This window comes from Zalophus californianus, chromosome 2, assembly GCF_009762305.2.
Source record: "Zalophus californianus isolate mZalCal1 chromosome 2, mZalCal1.pri.v2, whole genome shotgun sequence".
In the NCBI taxonomy this organism is placed as follows: Eukaryota; Metazoa; Chordata; class Mammalia; order Carnivora; family Otariidae; genus Zalophus; species Zalophus californianus.
In genome coordinates, this window is record NC_045596.1 from 54,123,414 (window position 1) to 54,142,277 (window position 18,864).

Sequence of the window (18,864 nt, forward strand, 5' to 3'; positions counted from 1 at the left end):
CCAATAGCAGAAAGTTATTTGACATGGATATTTGTTGTTTTTCACTATGCCTTTGAGCCCAAATATTGATGAGACTACTGCTATGGAATTATAATAAAAGTCAATAGGAAAATAAAAATTTATATTTAATTTCTACTTTGTAAATCTCTCAACTACGTAGCTAATACAAAAGCACATTGCAAATGTAGTCTTAATGATAAAAAAGAAAAGAGAAAGAAAGGGTAGCAAAAAATTAATTAAAAAGCAAGAAACAAAATAACGGAAGAGTCAAGAAAAGGCTAACATGGTTATGTACACGCTAGGACAAGGAGACCTGATTTCAATTCACTTTCACCAACATTTACTGAGCTCCCGTAGGTGCACGGCACTGTGCAAGTTTGGAAGGAAATACCAAGATAAGTAAGAAATAGCTGTGCTCCCCAGGGTTGCACAGTTTTGTGGGGATTTATTTTCTTCTCGTTCTAATTTCTCTAACTCAGGATGCATAAAGGGTATCTGATTCTAAATGAATATCTGGCCCTCCCTGCATATTACTGGATTGCTTGAGAGTTAATGAGAGGTTTAAGAGGAGAAATTAAAACACTCACAAGAGTCCTCCTTTGGTCAGACCCCCTTGCACAGTGATTGAACTTTTCTGTTGCATTTTCATGGCAATATCTCTCTGGGTTGTTTGTGAGTTTATCTCATCAGTAAGAAGACTCTCATCATGCCACCCACCAAGCACGCACTTGCTAATCACTGTTAATTGCCTACAATTGAGATCAGCAGACTGTTCACTGAGTACAGTGATGGGCACTTAACTTATTGGCACTGAGGTTTCCTGCGTGCCCATTTCCACTAATGGATCGTTTGTCCTCAAAATTGGAAGTCCCAGCATCAATCACATAAACCAGACTCAGTAGGCAGGAGTGCTTACCTTCCTCTTTACCTCCAGAAGGAGGGCAATGCAGACAGGCACTTACATCTGGCCAGAAGGTACACTGCCTTTGTGGAGAGCCAAATCCCTTTGCTCCACTGGTAGAGTTCAAAATAAGGAACTCCTAGAGAGGCAAAACATTCTGAAACAGAGATGATGATGATAAGAGGCAGAATCTTTCACTGTCATCTGTTTTCAGACTCCCTGTCAACCTGCCACAGCTCTACACGAAAAGTCAAAGAATGCCTCTGGAGATTACGGAAGTGGCAGGCTTCTTCATAACTCTCCCAAAAGCTGCTTCCTTTTAAGAGGCTACTGTCATTGTACATATGGAGACAAAATCATGGTGATCAGAGACTAACCTCTGACAGCAGATGGTTCTGATGCACAAGGAATGAGGAAACAGTGCTTTCCATCACCAATCATTGTGTCTATATGTCTTCCTCCAGAGGTCAAAAGGGATACAACTAAACCTGTGTTTGATGTGATTTACATTTCCTTATAGTTGTAGCATATATGTCTTAATACTGGGGATTAATGCCCCTTAAAGAGGGGCATTTCCCTGGAGTTTGTTAGATCTCCAGCTTACAGTAAACAGTATAACTTTATCCCTTACTTCCCAAGCCATCCTACCTTCACCTCCCATGATCACTATTTATCATTAAAGCTTCTCATTTCAGGATGTTAAAGAAAAAAATTGCTCTGACACTTGTTAAAATAGAAAAGAAGATTTTATTCAAGACTGTTGTTATAGATCTCAAGATTCTTATAGTAGAGGAGAGACATCAGGCTCAATTCTGAATACACCAAAACAGCTGGAACTGTATAGCCAATGGGGGTGTCAGTGGATGGAAAATTACTAAGAGGAGACATCGAGAGTAGGGAGATTCTTACTAAACTGACATAATGGAATAATTGATGAAGGCAGGCCAGGGTAATCAGGGATCAAGGGTGGGCAGGTTCTCACTAAACTGACTTAATGAGATTCATCCTAAAAGTGGACTCAGCAGACTGAAGAGAGGGCCCAAGGATGGGGCCTAGTCAAGAAAAAAGGGCTCACAGGAGCCTGCCAAATGTTTGGTCGAGGAGAAAGTCTTTGTCAAGCGGAGGCAGTGACCCTTATAATAGGCTACTCTCTGTTTAGACGTTACAAGGTTTAAAAACAGATTTCTTAGAAGTAACTATCTACTGGAGTTTCCAAAATCAACAAACCAGCTAGGAAAAAAAGAAGCCCCACTCAAACTGACTTGAGTTTGGGTTTATAAAAGATACTTTAGTTTTATAGGTTATACATTTTTAATAATGCTTCTCCCCTCCATCCCCAATTCACCTCCTTTGACTTCTACAGGTATTTCTCTCTCTTTTCAATTCTTCCAACTATACCCTTCATAATCCAGCCTATCCCCTGTCCCTTGATTTTCACCATCTTTATTTCACCTCCTAAACACCTCCATCTGTGCCCACCTTTCCTCAAGCATTTAGGTTTGATTTTATATCAACTTCTAGAAGTTCCTGGATTCAGTCTAGTTATTGTATCATGGATCTGATTATCATTGTCCCTCCTGAATTTTATTCCTTGTTCTTATATGAGATAATGTGGAAATTTCCTAAACCCTCCATCTATATACCCTTTCACCAAGATAAAGTCCACCAAGATCATCACTAGGATGTAATTCTTCCATTTCCTTGATTGAAAACAGCTGTGAGCTTTGAAACCATGGGAATTTTTGCATGGTCAGGGAGTCTATGGAAAAGAAAAAGAACTCCTTTATAAAATGAGGGTCTAGGGTCTTCAAAAGTCTTGTAGAGAGTAGGCCCTATAAGAGTTTTTGCATTGTTCTCTCAGACATCAGATTTATAAAATATCAATTTGTGTCATGTAATTTTTAATAATCAATTAATGCCCCTTTTTTTAATCTGTGACTTATGTCCAACCAAGTGGATACAACAAAGGTGATGTAGTATATTTATTTACAAGCATACAACCATATTATGTAACATTGTAATGTCCATCTTATAAGGGACTCCCACTTCCTTGATGGTTTTAAGGAAGTAAGGAACCATGCAGGGTAGACCTACATGAAACTGAGGGCAGCTCCTCATCAACAGTCAGCAAGAAACTGAAGCCCTCAAGCCAATAACACAAAAAATTGAATGCTGCCAATATCATGTGAGCTTGGAAGGAAATCCTTCCCCAATCAAACTTCAAATGAGATCTCACCAGTTGGCCCCTTGATTTAAGTCTTAGAAGTGACTCTGCTAAGCTGTGTTTTGACTTTTAAGCCACAGAAACTATATATCCAAATCATCCAGGAAACTTTGTAATTATATACATGTACCAACCTCAAACTTCAGAGTACTTTAAAAAAAGCCCCCAGGGAATTCTGATATTTACCACTGGTGGAGAAACCCTGACCTAAAATAACAACCAATTTTATTATAAAAATTAAAAAATGAAATTATGTAAGAGTAGTACCTTTCTTATTATGACAATACTAATGACTGGCAGTCAGGACTTACTTTTCCCATTTCACACTAATACCTTTATATAGACCGTATGTACTGACTACTCTGTTCACAAACACATGAAGGATCTCACACCTTTAAATAAAAAAAAAAAAAAGTGGGGGAGGACTTTGTCACAACGTCCCTGTATTTCTATTCTGTTCACTCTTTTCAAAGTTCTAGCCCTGTAACTGCCTTTTTACCACTCACTCCCATGCTCTATGACTTTTGATCTTACTAAATCCATTCACTAATATACCCATAACCTCTTATGATCCGCAAGATAGCATGCTCACCCTGCTCTTTTTCTTCTATTATGGTGGCACAGGCCTAAGTGATAATAAAGAAAGAACAGATGAAAAGATAACAAAGATTACTGCCCTAGACCTTCCTTGGTTTTGGCTGGTTTATGCAACAGAATACCACTGAAGGGGGCAGGAACTACCATCATTCCCAGGGTTTACTTAATAGTTGACTTTACCACCTAGCCCCCTTGCCTTCTAGTGATTAGAGAAAACTTTGTTTTTCTCAGACTTACCAAAGAGTAAGTGGTCCAGAAGCTATTTTTTAAGAAACGATAAATACTATAGAAATAAAACTTTGGGGGCGCCTGGGTGGCTCAGTCGTTAAGCGTCTGCCTTCGGCTCAGGTCATGATCCCAGGGTCTTGGGATCGAGCCCCGCATCAGTCTCCCTGCTCTGTGGGAAGCTTGCTTAGCTTCTCCCTCTCCCACTCCCCCTGCTTGTGTTCCCTCTCTCACTGTGTCTCTCTCTGTCAAATAAATAAATAAAATCTTTAAAAAAAAAAAAAAGAAATAAAACTTTGGAAGGGCTGCGCTAGGGACAAATATTCGGGAAGTCTCTTTCCCAACAGGCCAGGCCTCTTATTTTCCTATCCTGAAGCATCTCTGTGGTCTGAGGCCTGCAGCAGGGGAGGTGAAGGATGGTTCAGACATGCCTGGCAGTCTACAGAACCCATGTACAGACAGTATCCCTGTTGGTACAATTTCTTTCTTTGGCTAAAAAGGTCATCTCCTCTTATTTAAGTGGTAAGCGGTAGAAATTGATAATTTGGGTTTGGTAATATTACATTAATTAGAAGGGAGGGAGTAAATCAAATCTAAGACTGTAACCAGATCCCTCCTATAGCCAGGCAGGAACCAAGAGAGAAAGCATCGCCTAATGAATGAGGTGCTCTAAATGAATATAAAGGGCAGAAAAGATTCTGATTCTAATAATGTCCAAGCAGAGTATTCAAGGTATGCTTTATTCTTAACCAATTGTGCATTCAGTCTGCTTTCCCTGAAGACTTTGCAAGTTGTATTGAAGTATTCCTATCAGTATTCTACTAACACACATGTCTCCACATTTTTGCAATTTTGCTCACATTTATCATAAGGATCTTGGTCTCCTAGGCCCATCTGTGACCTCTTGGTCTTGATTCCAGAACCACCTTTCTTATCTGAGATTATAGATTTTGAGTGCGTCTAGGTCATCCCTGCTTATCATATAATATCCTTGCCTCTGGCATGCACCTGCCTTTCTTGTAAAACAATCTTTTCTTTACCTTCCTTAGGTTCCTTTTACATGGCCCCATTTTTAAACAATTCATGCCATGCATGTTTACTCCATCTTACCAATGCAACTCATACCCTTCAATGAACACTCTCTAAAAGCCCCTTTCTTATCCTGAAGCAAGAGGCTCAGAAGTTAACACTGACAAAAGTTTCTGGTATATCAGTGTCTGTGGCTGCAGTGATGCATTCTTCACCTAATCTATCTGATATCTGTTCGCTCAGCTATTCTGAAAGAGATAAGCTATTCTATTAACAAACAGGGCAGCCTGTGTCCTCCTGGTTATCCTCAGACTGAACTATATTTCCACTAATTAAATTGTGCTCCCTCATTTGGAGAACCAGAGCTTGAACGTGAGAGGCTTCCTTCTAAACTTATAATCACTCTTTCCCTATAAATCCACTCAGAGCTGACCTCAAAACTCTAATTTCCCTTTCAGGTCTCTGAATTCTTTCTTCCCTGAATCCATTTTGGTTTCTCTCTCTGTCTCAAGGTTTGTATATACCCCAAAGTTTTGATAGGATCCAAGTTTGTCTCTAAAAGGATCCCTCCAGGGATGCCTGGGTGGCTCAGTGGGTTAAGCATCTGCCTTTGGCTCAGGTCATGATCCCAGGGTCCTGGGATTGAGTCCCACATAGGGTCTCCTTGCTCAGTGGGGAGTCTGCTTCTCCCTCTGCCTGCCACTCCCCCTGCTTGTGTGCTTGCGTGCTCTCTCTCTCTCTCTGACAAATAAATGAATAAAATCTTGAAAATAAATAAATAAATAAATAAAATAAAAGGATCCCTCCAGTATAACATCAACTTTTTCCAGATATTTCTGATTTTTCCTTCGTATAGTCACTTGGAAAGATTTCCAACTCCCCTCTGTCTCTCCATTCTTACTGGGAAAAGAGAACTGCTTTCTACCACTGGTAGCTTAAAAAATAATAACTTATTTTTTAAACCACCATGTATAACCATTTGCAACATATTTTAGAACATCATACCAGATTAAATATATATTTTTTCAGATTAAATATATTAAAATAATCTTCTTCCAATAAATGAAAAGTAATATACAATTTCCATTTCAAATTGTCATTGAACAAGTCAAAGCCTTCTAATCCAAGACCATGGGTACTGTAAAGAATAAACAACTTACTGATGAAGCCAACACAATAGTGAGGAGCACTGTCCACTGACCCAGCATCTGCTGAAAAAACAGGCACGCAGGACAATGAGAGGGAACAGAAGAGTTTGCATTCCCTGATTCTCCTTCTCTACCCTTCAGGTGATCCCAGGAGTCACATCATTGATAGCATTTCCCTCAAGATGAGACTCTCCTATTCGTGAATGTGGCATACAGAGAAAAAGTTAGAGAACTGAACCTAATAGCAAAACAAATCCAATTATGTACCAGCGATTTTAATGCCTTACCAAGATTGAAGTGGCTCACTAAACCTCAAACTGTAAAGATCCAGGGAGCATGTTTATTTATTTATACCATGCCTCCCTCCAAATAGGATTTGAGGCAGCTCAGTGAGCATGTTAATAATGCTTATTCTCAAGACCCTATTTACCATGTTGTGCTGCAGTAGATATCATTACCCCTGTTTGCTCCTAGAAAATCTGACTTTTTGGAGGAGTTTTTTGTGGAACTTTATGAAATTCAGAAGGGAACTTGAGGACTGATTTCCTCTACTCCTGCAGGATTGTGAGCGTGGGAAGGAAAGAACCAAAACATTGGGGTGAAGCCACTACAGGAGGCAGGGCAAAAATGAGCATATAGGTTTTTTTTTTTTTTTAAGATTTTATTTATTTATTTGACAGAGAGACACAGCGAGAGCAGGAACACAAGCAGGGGGAGTGGGAGAGGGAGAAGCAGGCTTCCCGCTGAGCAGGGAGCCCAATGTGGGATTCGATCCCAGGGCCCTGGGATCACGACCCAAGCCGAAGGCAGACGCTTAACGCTGAGCCACCCAGGCGCCCAGCATATAGGGTTTTAGGAACCCTAGGTAAGTGTTGATACAAAGAGGTCAGTGCCCACAGGAGGCCCCCACCTGGAAATGGAACTTTGAGAATTTTTTAATGTGTTCCTGACACCAGAGAATGATGTTTGTTATGGTTATTAAAAATCTTCTTCTTGATCCAGTGATGAGGGCACTGTACAGTTTGGAAGGCTCTGCTGTCTAGAAATGAATGTTCCTCATGTTTCTGGATAGGAAAACCAGTCAAGAGAGAAAAAGCATTGACTGAGAGCTCACTGGGTATCTGGTACTGTGCTCAGCATCTTTTATATGAAGTTTCAACTGATCCCCGTAAAATAATCTGCTGATTGGAGCTATTGCTACGCTTTTGTAGTTGAGTTGCTGAGAGGGGGAGCTACTTTGTCAGAGAGGCAGCTGATAAAGGATGATGTTAGAAGTAAGGCTTGAATCTCTTTGCGACCTGTGGGTGTCTTTCCTTTCTGCTAACCTGACTGATACCCAACACAGCACTTAGCATGCAGTAGGCACAAAACTTAGGTTTTCTTGCAAGAATGACACAAAATTATAAAAACAACTCATTCCATCGATATTGACTGGGTGCCTACTACGTGCCAGACACAATGAGTCAACATAGAATAAATTCAACACTAGAATTGCAATTGAAATGTAAATCAGCTTTAATCTATGAAAATGAAATTAGGCCAGCAGGGAGGCCATAAATGAGCCTATTATAATACATCCCATAAGAGGAAGAACAGCCAGGAAAAATGAGGTGAAGGGATGATGAGATAATGTAATTTTAAAATTGGCTTCTGTTCTCCTGAAATACTTTTAAGATTTTACTGCAAAATTACACAGTCATCAGGAATATGCCATTTTTAAAAGACTTTCTCACTTGGGTCAGTGAATAAATAATAATACATGTTTAAAAATGCATGACTATTCATTAAACCATTGACCACTTCCAGCCTATTGAGTACGTAAGTATTTTAAAAATTACTTTAATACATATTTACCCAATAGACCAGAAAAGTTCCTTTGGTACATGATGTGCATTTTAAAAGCTGCCTGCATAAGGAGTTATCCGATCTAAACCAGAGTCTGCTGCCAGCTACATAATATGCATTTTAAAGAACAACCTAATTATGCGCTCACCCAAGAGAACAAAGTTAATACTGAGGGTCAATAATTATTACCTTCCTTTACTACCTTTTATTCTTTTCTGTCAAATAAAATAGAGAAAAAGAAGTTTATATCAAAAAAAAAAGAAGATAGCGGGAAGTGAAAAATGAAGAGGGGGATATCGGAGGGGGAGACGACCATGAGAGACGATGGACTCAGAAACAAAGTGAGGGTTCCAGAGGGGAGGGGGGTGGGGGGATGGGTTAGCCTGGTGATGGGTATTAAAGAGGGCACATACTGCATGGAGCACTGGGTGTTATATGCAAACAATGAATCGTGGAGGGCGCCTGGGTGGCTCAGTCGTGAAGCCTCCGCCTTAGGCTCAGGTCATGATCCCAGCATCCTGGGATCGAGCCCCGCATAGGGCTCCAGCTCCGCATTGGGCTCCCTGCTCAGCGAGAAGCCTGCTTCTCCCTCTCCCACTCCCCCTGCTTGTGTTCCCTCTCTCGCTGTGTCTCTCTCTGTCAAATAAATAAATAAAATCTTTAAAAAAAATACAATACAATGAATCATGGAACACTACATCAAAAATTAATGATGTAATGTATGGTGACTAACATAACATAATAAAATAAAATTTAAAAAAAGAAAAGCAGGCTTTCAAGGGTTAAAAAAAAAAGTAAGTGCCTGCTTGATAGCAAATGCAGAAGGTCAAAAATCCATCTTTTAACGTGTATTATTTTCTCCCTTTCTGTAATAATAGGTTAAACTATTAACCAAAATTTTGTAGACTCCCCAGTTTACTTTTACAGAAACACGATTACCTTTGCCCTTCCTCTTTGGTAAGACACAGCAATATAGATTTCTTTCTCATCTTGCACAAAAAGCATGAAGGTCCTCTGTTACTTAGTTATGGAATCTGTTTCCACTGGCATGATATGGGATAACTTCTCAGCAGAAAATCTATTCCTGTTCACAAAAAATATAGAATTAAAAGGCATATTTTCAACAAATATACTAATTCCCTAGTTTCTCTGCTCACTATCCTTATTGTAGCACACTGTTAGTGATATCACCCCACCAGTGAGAGGTGTTGACGGACAAGATAGCAACCTTCACAACCTCTTCCTAGAAATGACTTTCCCCCTGAATTTCTAGTAATGTAAAATCATCCATTTAGCTCTAAAGAGCACACCCAACATGGAAATACCACTTCGTATTTAGGTATTAGATGTCAACCAATTATAGAACAGTGGGTCATATGTCTATAAGTACAGATGGTTTCTGCACATACTACTCCTAAGTGTTATTCTCTATCACTCAGTGGTATTTTATTTTTAAAAATCCGTTTTGAACTGAGGTTTATTTCCCCTCTTTCCACCACTCCCCCATTGCTAAATCAATTACATTCTATCTACTAAAATTAATAGAGAAATCTTTCACAAATTCTATTTGAGTCTTAAGAATTGTCTACCTTCTACTCTAGATGTGCTTATTTCAATCAGTCTAGAGAGATGAACTCAGGTTTGCTAAAGATGGATAAAAAGACTAAAGTCAAGTTATTTTTAAAAATTTATCCCGGGCGCCTGGGTGGCTCAGTTGGTTAAGCGACTGCCTTCGGCTCAGGTCATGATCCAGGAGTCCCTGGATCAAGTCCTGCATTAGGCTCCCTGCTCGGCGGGGAGTCTGCTTCTCCCTCTGACTCTCCCCCCTCTCATGTGCGCGCTCTCTCTCTCTCTCTCTCTCTCATTCTCTCTGTCTCAAATAAATAAATAAATAAAAATCTTTAAAAAAAAAAATTTATCCCAATAACTTATTATTTATTTTTCCTTCTTTTTATTTTCTAATCGTTAACTCATACCCGAAGAATACCCCAGAGATTTAAAAGCTGGTGAGAGTTTCTTAAATATGCTTGGCAATTTTATAGAAGAGGGGAGAAGTCTTAGAAGAGGCTAAATGGACTATAATTAAAGCCAAGTTTATTTTATATCAGCACAGTAATTAAAATATAATTATTATTTAAAGAAACAATTCTAATTTCAAAAACATGTATCTAAACTCCCAGGCAACTATATTAATGAGCTGAGTGATTCAACTTTATATAACTATGTTTCTTACTCTTCAGTTGACAAGAATAACAAGTGAAATTGGAAACATTTTGTAAAGTCATTATTGTATTGCAGGTATGGATATAAATGTATAGCAAAGAACTAAATAAAATGTTAAAATAAGACCAACATCATAAAGCTACACCATCAATGTTCTGATATAACCACTTCTTGTTACTTAGATTGGTTTGTTTTAGACACATCACTCTCTATGAGCAGTAAACTCTACTCAAGGGTCAGGTTCATTTTCTCATTTTATAACAGCTGTAAAATACAGACTGAAAATTAGAACAAACTGGAAGGTGACTTTAGAGCCTCTAGGCTGTTTGATGTGTGTATTATTTTTATAAGCCTTTGAGAAATACATCAATACTTGTTTGTTTGAGAACATGCTCTCCTTTTGTTCTAATAATTTTTTAAGTAAATTTTGCATTTTTAACACATTAATTTTGGCCATAATTGGATTCACTTTGACAAAACAAAACACACCTGAGTCTAATGGAGTGAATTTTCTCTGTCACCTTCTGGGTTGAATTGCAGTTTTGGGGAAATCAGTTTTAATTCACTTGAAACAATCTTTTTCCATGTTCTTTCTCCTGCAGTTTTCTTCCCAAAGTTGCACTTTCTGCTGTACAACTTCATCTCTCCCTCAGGCACGATATGGTGCTCTCTCTTTGCAGAACTAGAAAAGCATGACTCAAAAAAGCAACTAGACTTATTTTAAAAGGTGAGGCTCCACAAAACTTTTGTTTCCAAAACCTAGTGAGCAAGTGAGTGAGTGTATAACTGAGAAAGATGGGAAAGAGAAAGAATATGGATGCTCAAGATAGTCTTTAAGAGTTTCCCTTTTTATTTCAACTTGGATTGCCAGATTTATAAAATAAAAGTATGAGACTACCAATTAAATTTGAATTTCAGATAAATAATGATTTTTGTGTATGTCCCATGCAGTATTTAGATATACTTTATACACAAAACAAAACAAAAAATTGTTTTTTGTTTACTTAAAACTCAAATTTAAGTGGGTTACCTGTATTTTATCTGGCAATCCTATCTCCAAGGCTCTCCTTAGTGTAATATTCAACTGATTTTATCACAAAAAAAGTATCTTGGGGGTGAGCCCAAGCTAAGTACTCCTTTTAATTTGGCCCAAGTTTAGCAACTATTTTTTCCTTCAACTGGAAAAAAGTTTTTAAACAATAAAGACAATCTTGAGATGCAAAATTGATGTCAGATACTTCTGACATCGTGACAGAATCACAATGATGATTGTGCCATGGGGGGTTAATGTTCAAAACATTCTCTTTCAGGTATCCAGATTCTGTCTCCTTTTCTAGCACATTGGCCCAAAAGAAAGGTCTTTAGGCCTTTCTTTTTCCTGCTTTCCTGTGGGTGACTTTTATCTTTTTCAGAACCCTGTTTTGATTTACTTATAGTGTTCTTTAGTATATCTCTTTGTGTAGATTTTTTAGTGGTTGCTTTGTGTATTATATTATATATGTATAACATCATTACCTACAGGGGCTAACCTTTTACTAGTGCCAGCTTACCTCCCATGAAGTCCCTTTACTCTCCCCCATTTATAATATAATTGGCTTAAATATGACTTCTACATATTTGCAGAATCATATGAGACGTATGATTTTTGCTTCAATGGTCAAACAAAATTTAGAACACTCAAGAAAGAAAGTTGACTATATTTATCCATATTTTTGCTCTTTTCGTTGTTCTTTCTTCCTTCCTAATGTTCCAAGATTCCTTCTTCTTATAATTTCCTTTCCTTTGCAAACTTCCCTTAGCCCTTCTTTCAGGGTAGGTAAGGGTAGTTCTGCTAGCAACAAATTCTTTTTGCTTCCGTTTATCTGAGAATATCTTGATTTCCTCTTCGTTCCTGAAGGATATTGTCAATGGACATAGAATCCTGGGTTAACAGTACTTTGCTTGCAACACTTGAAATGTGTGTGTGCTACTTTCTTCTGGTCTCCGTGGTTTCTTATGAGAAATCTACTGTCATTCAAATTCTTTTTCCCTTATAGGTATGATAACATCATTTCTCTCTCACTGTTTTCAAGATATTTTCTTTGTCTTTAGTTTTCAGGAGTTTATTTATGATGTATCTTGCCTATATTTCTTTGGGTTTATCCTGTCTGAGATTTGCTCAGCTTCTTGAATCTGTAAATTTATTGCCAAATGTGGAAATCTTTTACCATTATTTCTTCAAATAACTTTTAAGCCCCATACTCGTTATCTTCTCCTTTTAGGACTCCAATGACACAAATGTTAAATCTTTATAGTTATAGTTCCCCACATTCCTGAGGCTCTGTGCATTTTTTTCTGAACTTTCTGATGTTCAGAATGGATCGTTCTATTGTTCTATCTTCAAGTTTACTAATTCTCATTACCAGCCCACAGGAATAAAAATTCCAGCCCCCTTCAGCCTCATCTAACACCACTCTGGAGGGAACCAGGGGTACCCATTACAATCCAGCAGGAACAGAAGTCTAGGCTCTCCACTTGGCCTTTGCTCAGTAGCAGAGTGGGACCATGTTTTGTGTGTGTGTGTTGTTTGCTAAATTAGAGCAATTTTTATCTAAAAGTCTTCTATCTTGCTAGGATGACCATTTTATTGGTCTTTTGGCAAGAAAACACAGGCTTTGGGGGGACACTTTTTTGTCTGCTTTCATTGACATTTCTGGGTTGTGGGCTTCCCCAACCCCAAGTTTGGAATCTATGAGGCAAAAAGGAAACCCAGAAGACTCACCATTCTATTGTTCCTTAGATCCTGAGATCTAGCCAGTCTGCCTTCTCTGCACCATTCATAGTTTCCTTATTAGAGAGTGAGAGTGAGACAGAGAGTGAGAGACAAAGAGAGAAAATCATTATATCCAGGATTCTTAACTGTATTTAACAGGAACAATAGAGAACGGTGCATCTAGTTCCATCTAGTGCCCAAACCAAAAGCTGGCAAAACATTATTAAAGGGTGTTTTACTTCTCCTTAGTTTTTCCCTTTCTGTCGTCTAGATGGCAGCTTTTCCAAACTTTAGCATTCTCGTCAAGCCCTTAAGGTTACCCAAGACCTCATTATTTTCTCAGAGTGGATGTTGCCTTCCATTTTAGTAAGAAAATTAAGAGAATGAGACATGAACCCATTCAGTTTCTCATCCTCCACCTACAAATTATCTATATTTATAACTATTTTTATGTACTTGCCTTCAGTCTTAGAAGCATCTCTCTTTCTATGTGCCCTTTGGGTCTTAGGCTAACCCACCTCTGTTGATGTTATATCAAATGTCCCTCTCTTCCCTAAACTGTCAAACTTTGACTTTCATCTACTTCTATCCTTCTCCTATGTACGCATTCATCTCACATTCAGACCTACATCTCCACTAGCTGCATCTTCATTAATCACCCTCTTTTCACAGCCAAGAGTAGACAACAGAGTTGACTTCCCTTCTTCTTCCTTCACTCATTAAGCATTGAACCAGGGAAATCGAGGAGAGCCCATACAGCCTTCATATGCCAGAACAACATTCCTAAATTTCACCATAATGTTCCAACATAAGCACCAATCAAATCATTATATTTTAATTGTCAGAAACAATATAAAACTTCAAAAAGACATGAAATTTACTATATAAAATTATAAGATTTATGTTATATTCTATTTGTTCTGCAACTAAAAATACCACATTTTGCATCCAAACAGAAAATAAAAAGACAGACCTTCATCACCATCTAATGAAAAGATCTACAATTATTACATCCAACTTTTCTGAGCTTCATCTTACAAAGTTCTTTTTCATACAAGTCTATGCTTCAACTCACCTCATTCTCATTTCCACCCTCACCACCCCATTGAAGATACTCTCAGTTAAGGCCATCAATCTCTTCTTCTATGAAAGGAGCCTTCCAACCCTCATATAGTCTCTGATATGATTGAACACTGTATTTCCCAATTCAGGAAATCCCCTTCTCCACTGGTATATTATAAAGACACCCCTTCCTCCTTGTTCTCCTACCTATTCAACACTTCTTCATAGCCATGAATGCTCACTCCTTAAATATGTGTGCTCCTTCATATTCTATATATTTTCCTGGACAAGCCCTAAATATTATGGTTTCAATTACCACTTACATGCTGATGAGTTCCAAATGTTTATCTGAAGTCCAAAGCTCACTCTTAAGTTCCTTCTTGATATGTCCACCTGGATATCCCCCAAAATCAAACAAATTGAAAAGTGAACTCATCCTCTTTAAACCTAAATCTGTTCTTCCTCTTTTACTTAATCTTTCAGAAATAACATTTATTTAGTCACAAAAGTCAGGAATACCTGAATGCCTTAACAGATTAAGGACCTCTTGCTTATAATGATCTCTGTCTTATTATAATTTGTGGGCTAATTTTTATCTCTCACGTGATACAGTAAGTTTATCATTGATTTCCTAGAAATAGCATACAATAAAGGTTTGGTGAATTAATAATGAAAAATTTAATTTATCTAGAAAAACACTGATGACCAGCATTATCAGTTGGGATTACATGGGTCATGCCTCTGCAGGGATTTGTACCTGTGTCCATTGGTGTATCCCACCATTCAAAACTGCCTGACACATAATAGGTGCTCAATAAATATTTGTTGAATGAAAGAATAAAAATGTGTTTTGATAGAGACTTACTTTCTACCTTTTTCATAAGTCCATGACTATAGAAGTGTCCTAATCACAGTGTGCATTAGTTATCTATTTCTAGGTAATAAATTACCCCAAAAACTTAGTGGCTCAAAACACTTATTACCTCACAGATTCTGTGATTCAAGAATCTGGATGACAGCTGAGTTGTCTGGCTCTGAGTTTTTCACAAGGCTGCAGCCATCTTAAGGCTCAACTGAGAAGAGTCTTCTTCCTCACTCTCTCACATGGTTGTTAGCAAGATTTAGTTTCTTTCAGCTTGTTTGACTGAGACCTTATTTTTTTTAAGATTTTTTTTATTTATTTGACAGGGAGAGAGAGAGAGAGAGAAGCAGCAGAGGGAGAGGGAGAAGTAGGCTCCCCGCTAAGCACACAGCCCAAAGCAGGGCTCAATCCCAGGACCCCAGGATCATGACCCGAGCTGAAGGCAAACACTTAACCGACTGAGCCATTCAGGTGCCTGAGACCTAAATTTTTAATAAGCTCCTGGCCAAAGACCTCTTTCATTGTTATTTTGCACATGGTCAACATAGCTGTTTGCTTCATCAAACCAAGTGAGAGAGCAAGAAAGTGCCAGCAAGATTAAAGTCACAACCTATTGTAATCTAATCACAGATATGACAGGCATCACTTTTGTCACATTCTATTCATTAGAAGCAAGTCATGAGGGACCAACCACACTCAAAGGGAGGGGATTTCATGAAGGCATGACCACTAGGGAGATAGAGTGGGGGAGTGTTCATTGAGAGCAATGTCATGAGCTGCCTATCACATCATACATAAATACTTTTGTAGGAAATAAGAAATCGCTGTGAGCAGAAACAACAGAGCTTATGGCCACAACTAGAATTACATTTATATAACTCTCAGCCATGTGAAGAAACAGATACCCCTTTCCACCATTAGTAAATAAACATAATTTTTCCCTAGACACAAAGAAGAAACCTTCCTTCTCTCTTCTCAACACTTAAAAATGTCTGCAAGAATAAGATTAGATTAAGTTACAAGCATATTTTTAAACCCTGTAGTCCACATCCAGACTTTGCTTTTCCTTCTCTGCACAGGTCAATCACCTATACAAAATGGCAATGAGATGCTAGACTCCCTTAGCAATTTGGTCAGTCTGACTTGAGCTGGACTCAAAGTTGAGGACCAAAGGCAGAAACAAAGGTCAATATCTGTCTGGCTACAACTTCTCCCAGACAAATGACCTATTGACTAACTCATAGGTAAATTCCCATCAATAGTTTCAAATTCCACACAACCTCAAAGGACATTAAATCTATTCATTTCTGTGTTGCTTAGTATCCACAATAGATGAAGAAGGATTTAGAAATGATTAGATGAATGGTGGTTGGTTGTAGGAGTCAATTCTATTATTTGGTGGAATTTGAAAAACATTAAGTTTGGAAGTTAATAGAATCATTTGTGGGAATTTAGATTGTTCAGAGGATTCTTTTGGACAAGGATGGTTAAAACTGCCTGGTTAAAAAATTTCATAGGCTTCCCTGTATAGCTTCTAAAGCAAAAGCAGATTCTCTGTATACTTAAATAGTAGCACCTACTACTCTCTATTCATTTTCCATTCATACTCTAAAGTCAAAACCTTGCAAGAAATTGAGAACAAAGAAGATTTTGAGTTTTTATTGAAAGACAATGAATTTGAGATAACTGATTGTGAGTTAATTGTCTCTGAGCATTTCTGGAATTGCTGCTTGTGCATTTTCTTACTGCTGGCAGGATCCCCAATACTGACAGTGGGAACTGTTTCAAGTAAGATTATGCAATTTAGTTTTGCATCCTTTTTTCTAGACCTGTATGTGTGGCAGTAATTGAGTCTCTTTTGCACAGCTGTTGGGGTAAAATTTATACATTAATGGCCTCGCATTCAGGGACACACAAAAGTGGGAGAAATTCAGAACTAAAGAGCAGTTCAATGCTTTTTATGTCAAAAAAAAAAAACCTTAAAGGAAATGAGGAAATAAAGGTACATGGCTCAGAATCTAAAAGAGGAAAGGAGGGTGAGCGCTTTAAGATTCAAAGACTGTAACTTGACAACAACCTAGTATGGCAGCCTTATAATGGGAAGGACTCTGATCTGTGATTGTAATCCTACCTCTACCTCCATTCCTGCTGTGTGATCTTGGGGCTAGGCTTTGTAATCTACAAAATAAGAGTATTGAAGTGCTTGATCTATAAGAACCACTCAAGCTGTAAATTTCTCTACTGTGACCTGATAGAAGAAACTCAATCAATTTCTGGCCTACAACCTCCCTATCAGTTTATATTTCTTTCCTCTTGGCACATTTCCCCCAGCATTCTCTCCAACTTCCAGATCTTATCCTGGGTGAATATTTTCACTCTTCAGCAGTCAAACTCTCTGGTAATTAATGCTGCATAGTTGACAAGTAATAAAGATGTTAGTTGATAATGGCTGAATGAATGACCCACAAGTAATAACATTTTAAACACAAATGGACTCTCAAAGACTAACACATCATGACCCAAAAGACTGAAATTACAATGATGAACTGAGAGGAAGTAGAGTTAATTTTTTGAGCTTAAGTAATCATCTACCCTGGTTACTCATAAAACTGCCCTGGCTGATTTGTCTAGAGTGAGTAGTTCAAGGTAGAAGAGTTGAAAGAATACCATATTAGCACAGACTTTGAAAGCAGACAGACTTGGAGTTAAGTCCCTGCTCTACAATTTGCTAGCTGTTTGACTTTGAGCAGTTTATTCATCTGTCTGATCTTAAATTTTCTCCTATAAAATGGGATTAATAGTGCCCATGTCCCAGAATTATCTTAAGGAATAAAAAAGATCATATATCTGGGACACAGTACCCATGTAACAACTGCTAACTATCATTATTTTTACTGCTTCTCTGGGAACATAATGATAAACCTGATTTTAAAACTCAAATGATGTTATTTTTACTCTCAAATGGAGACTGCAAAAAGCTTTGCTGTTTTATAAAATGAATATACAATATAATATCTCTGTCTCTAAAATAATGACACTGGCTAAGCATAAGAAAAGCAGTCTGATGATTTTATAGTTACTTGTAAATAATTAATTGTTTGAATACTGCTTTACCTCATGAAATCAAACCTTTCTTTCAATGGATAACTTGAAGTCCCTCATTAATGATGATTTCCCTAAGTTTTCAAAATTCTCTGTCCTACTTAGATAATGTTTAAATGATGGAAATCAATTTAATTGAAATAGAAAAGGACTGACCCGCCCCCCCATGCTATGGATCAAATAGGTACAAATGAGAAACTAATCAAAAACAGAAGCTCCCTGGATCTGCATACTTCATTAGCCTGGGACACTGACTACTCAATATTATTATCCTAGCATTACTTCACTAGTTTTTTAAATCCCTTTATGTTTTATTCAGGTCTAAAGCTTTTGCCTTTAAAACAAACTATTGAGGAACTATGGAACAATAGGCTGAGAGAGAGAGTCCTCCACCAACAGGGCCTAAGACGAAGGCTCACACAGACAGGCCTGCATGTTCAAAGATCACCCTCTGGCCTACCCCAGCTTTCATCTGCAGGGTCCAGAGGGATTCCCCCAAGTACTAACAGTAAACCTAACACCCTTGGTCCTTCACACCCTCACTGCCTAGTGTCAGGTGAAAACACTAACACTTCACATCTCCAGGTAAGACTGCCATATTTTTGTCCTGCCTCAACACTGATGGTCCAGTCTAGGCTTGGGACCATCAGGACAAATTTCAAAATGCCTTTTATTAATGTTTACGTCTTCATCACAGGAAACCAAGTTCTCTTTGGTCACTTTTCTTCTCTGAACTTTCTTATTTTCCCCTGAGAAAAAGGAAATAATCAGATGAGTTTCACAAGTTTTACTACTCTGCCCACCCATCTCTCTCTTCCTTGTCTCTCATCACTATGAGTTAACTGCCCATGTCCCTAGCTAAGGTTTATTCCTCTATTTTGCAATGAATATCAT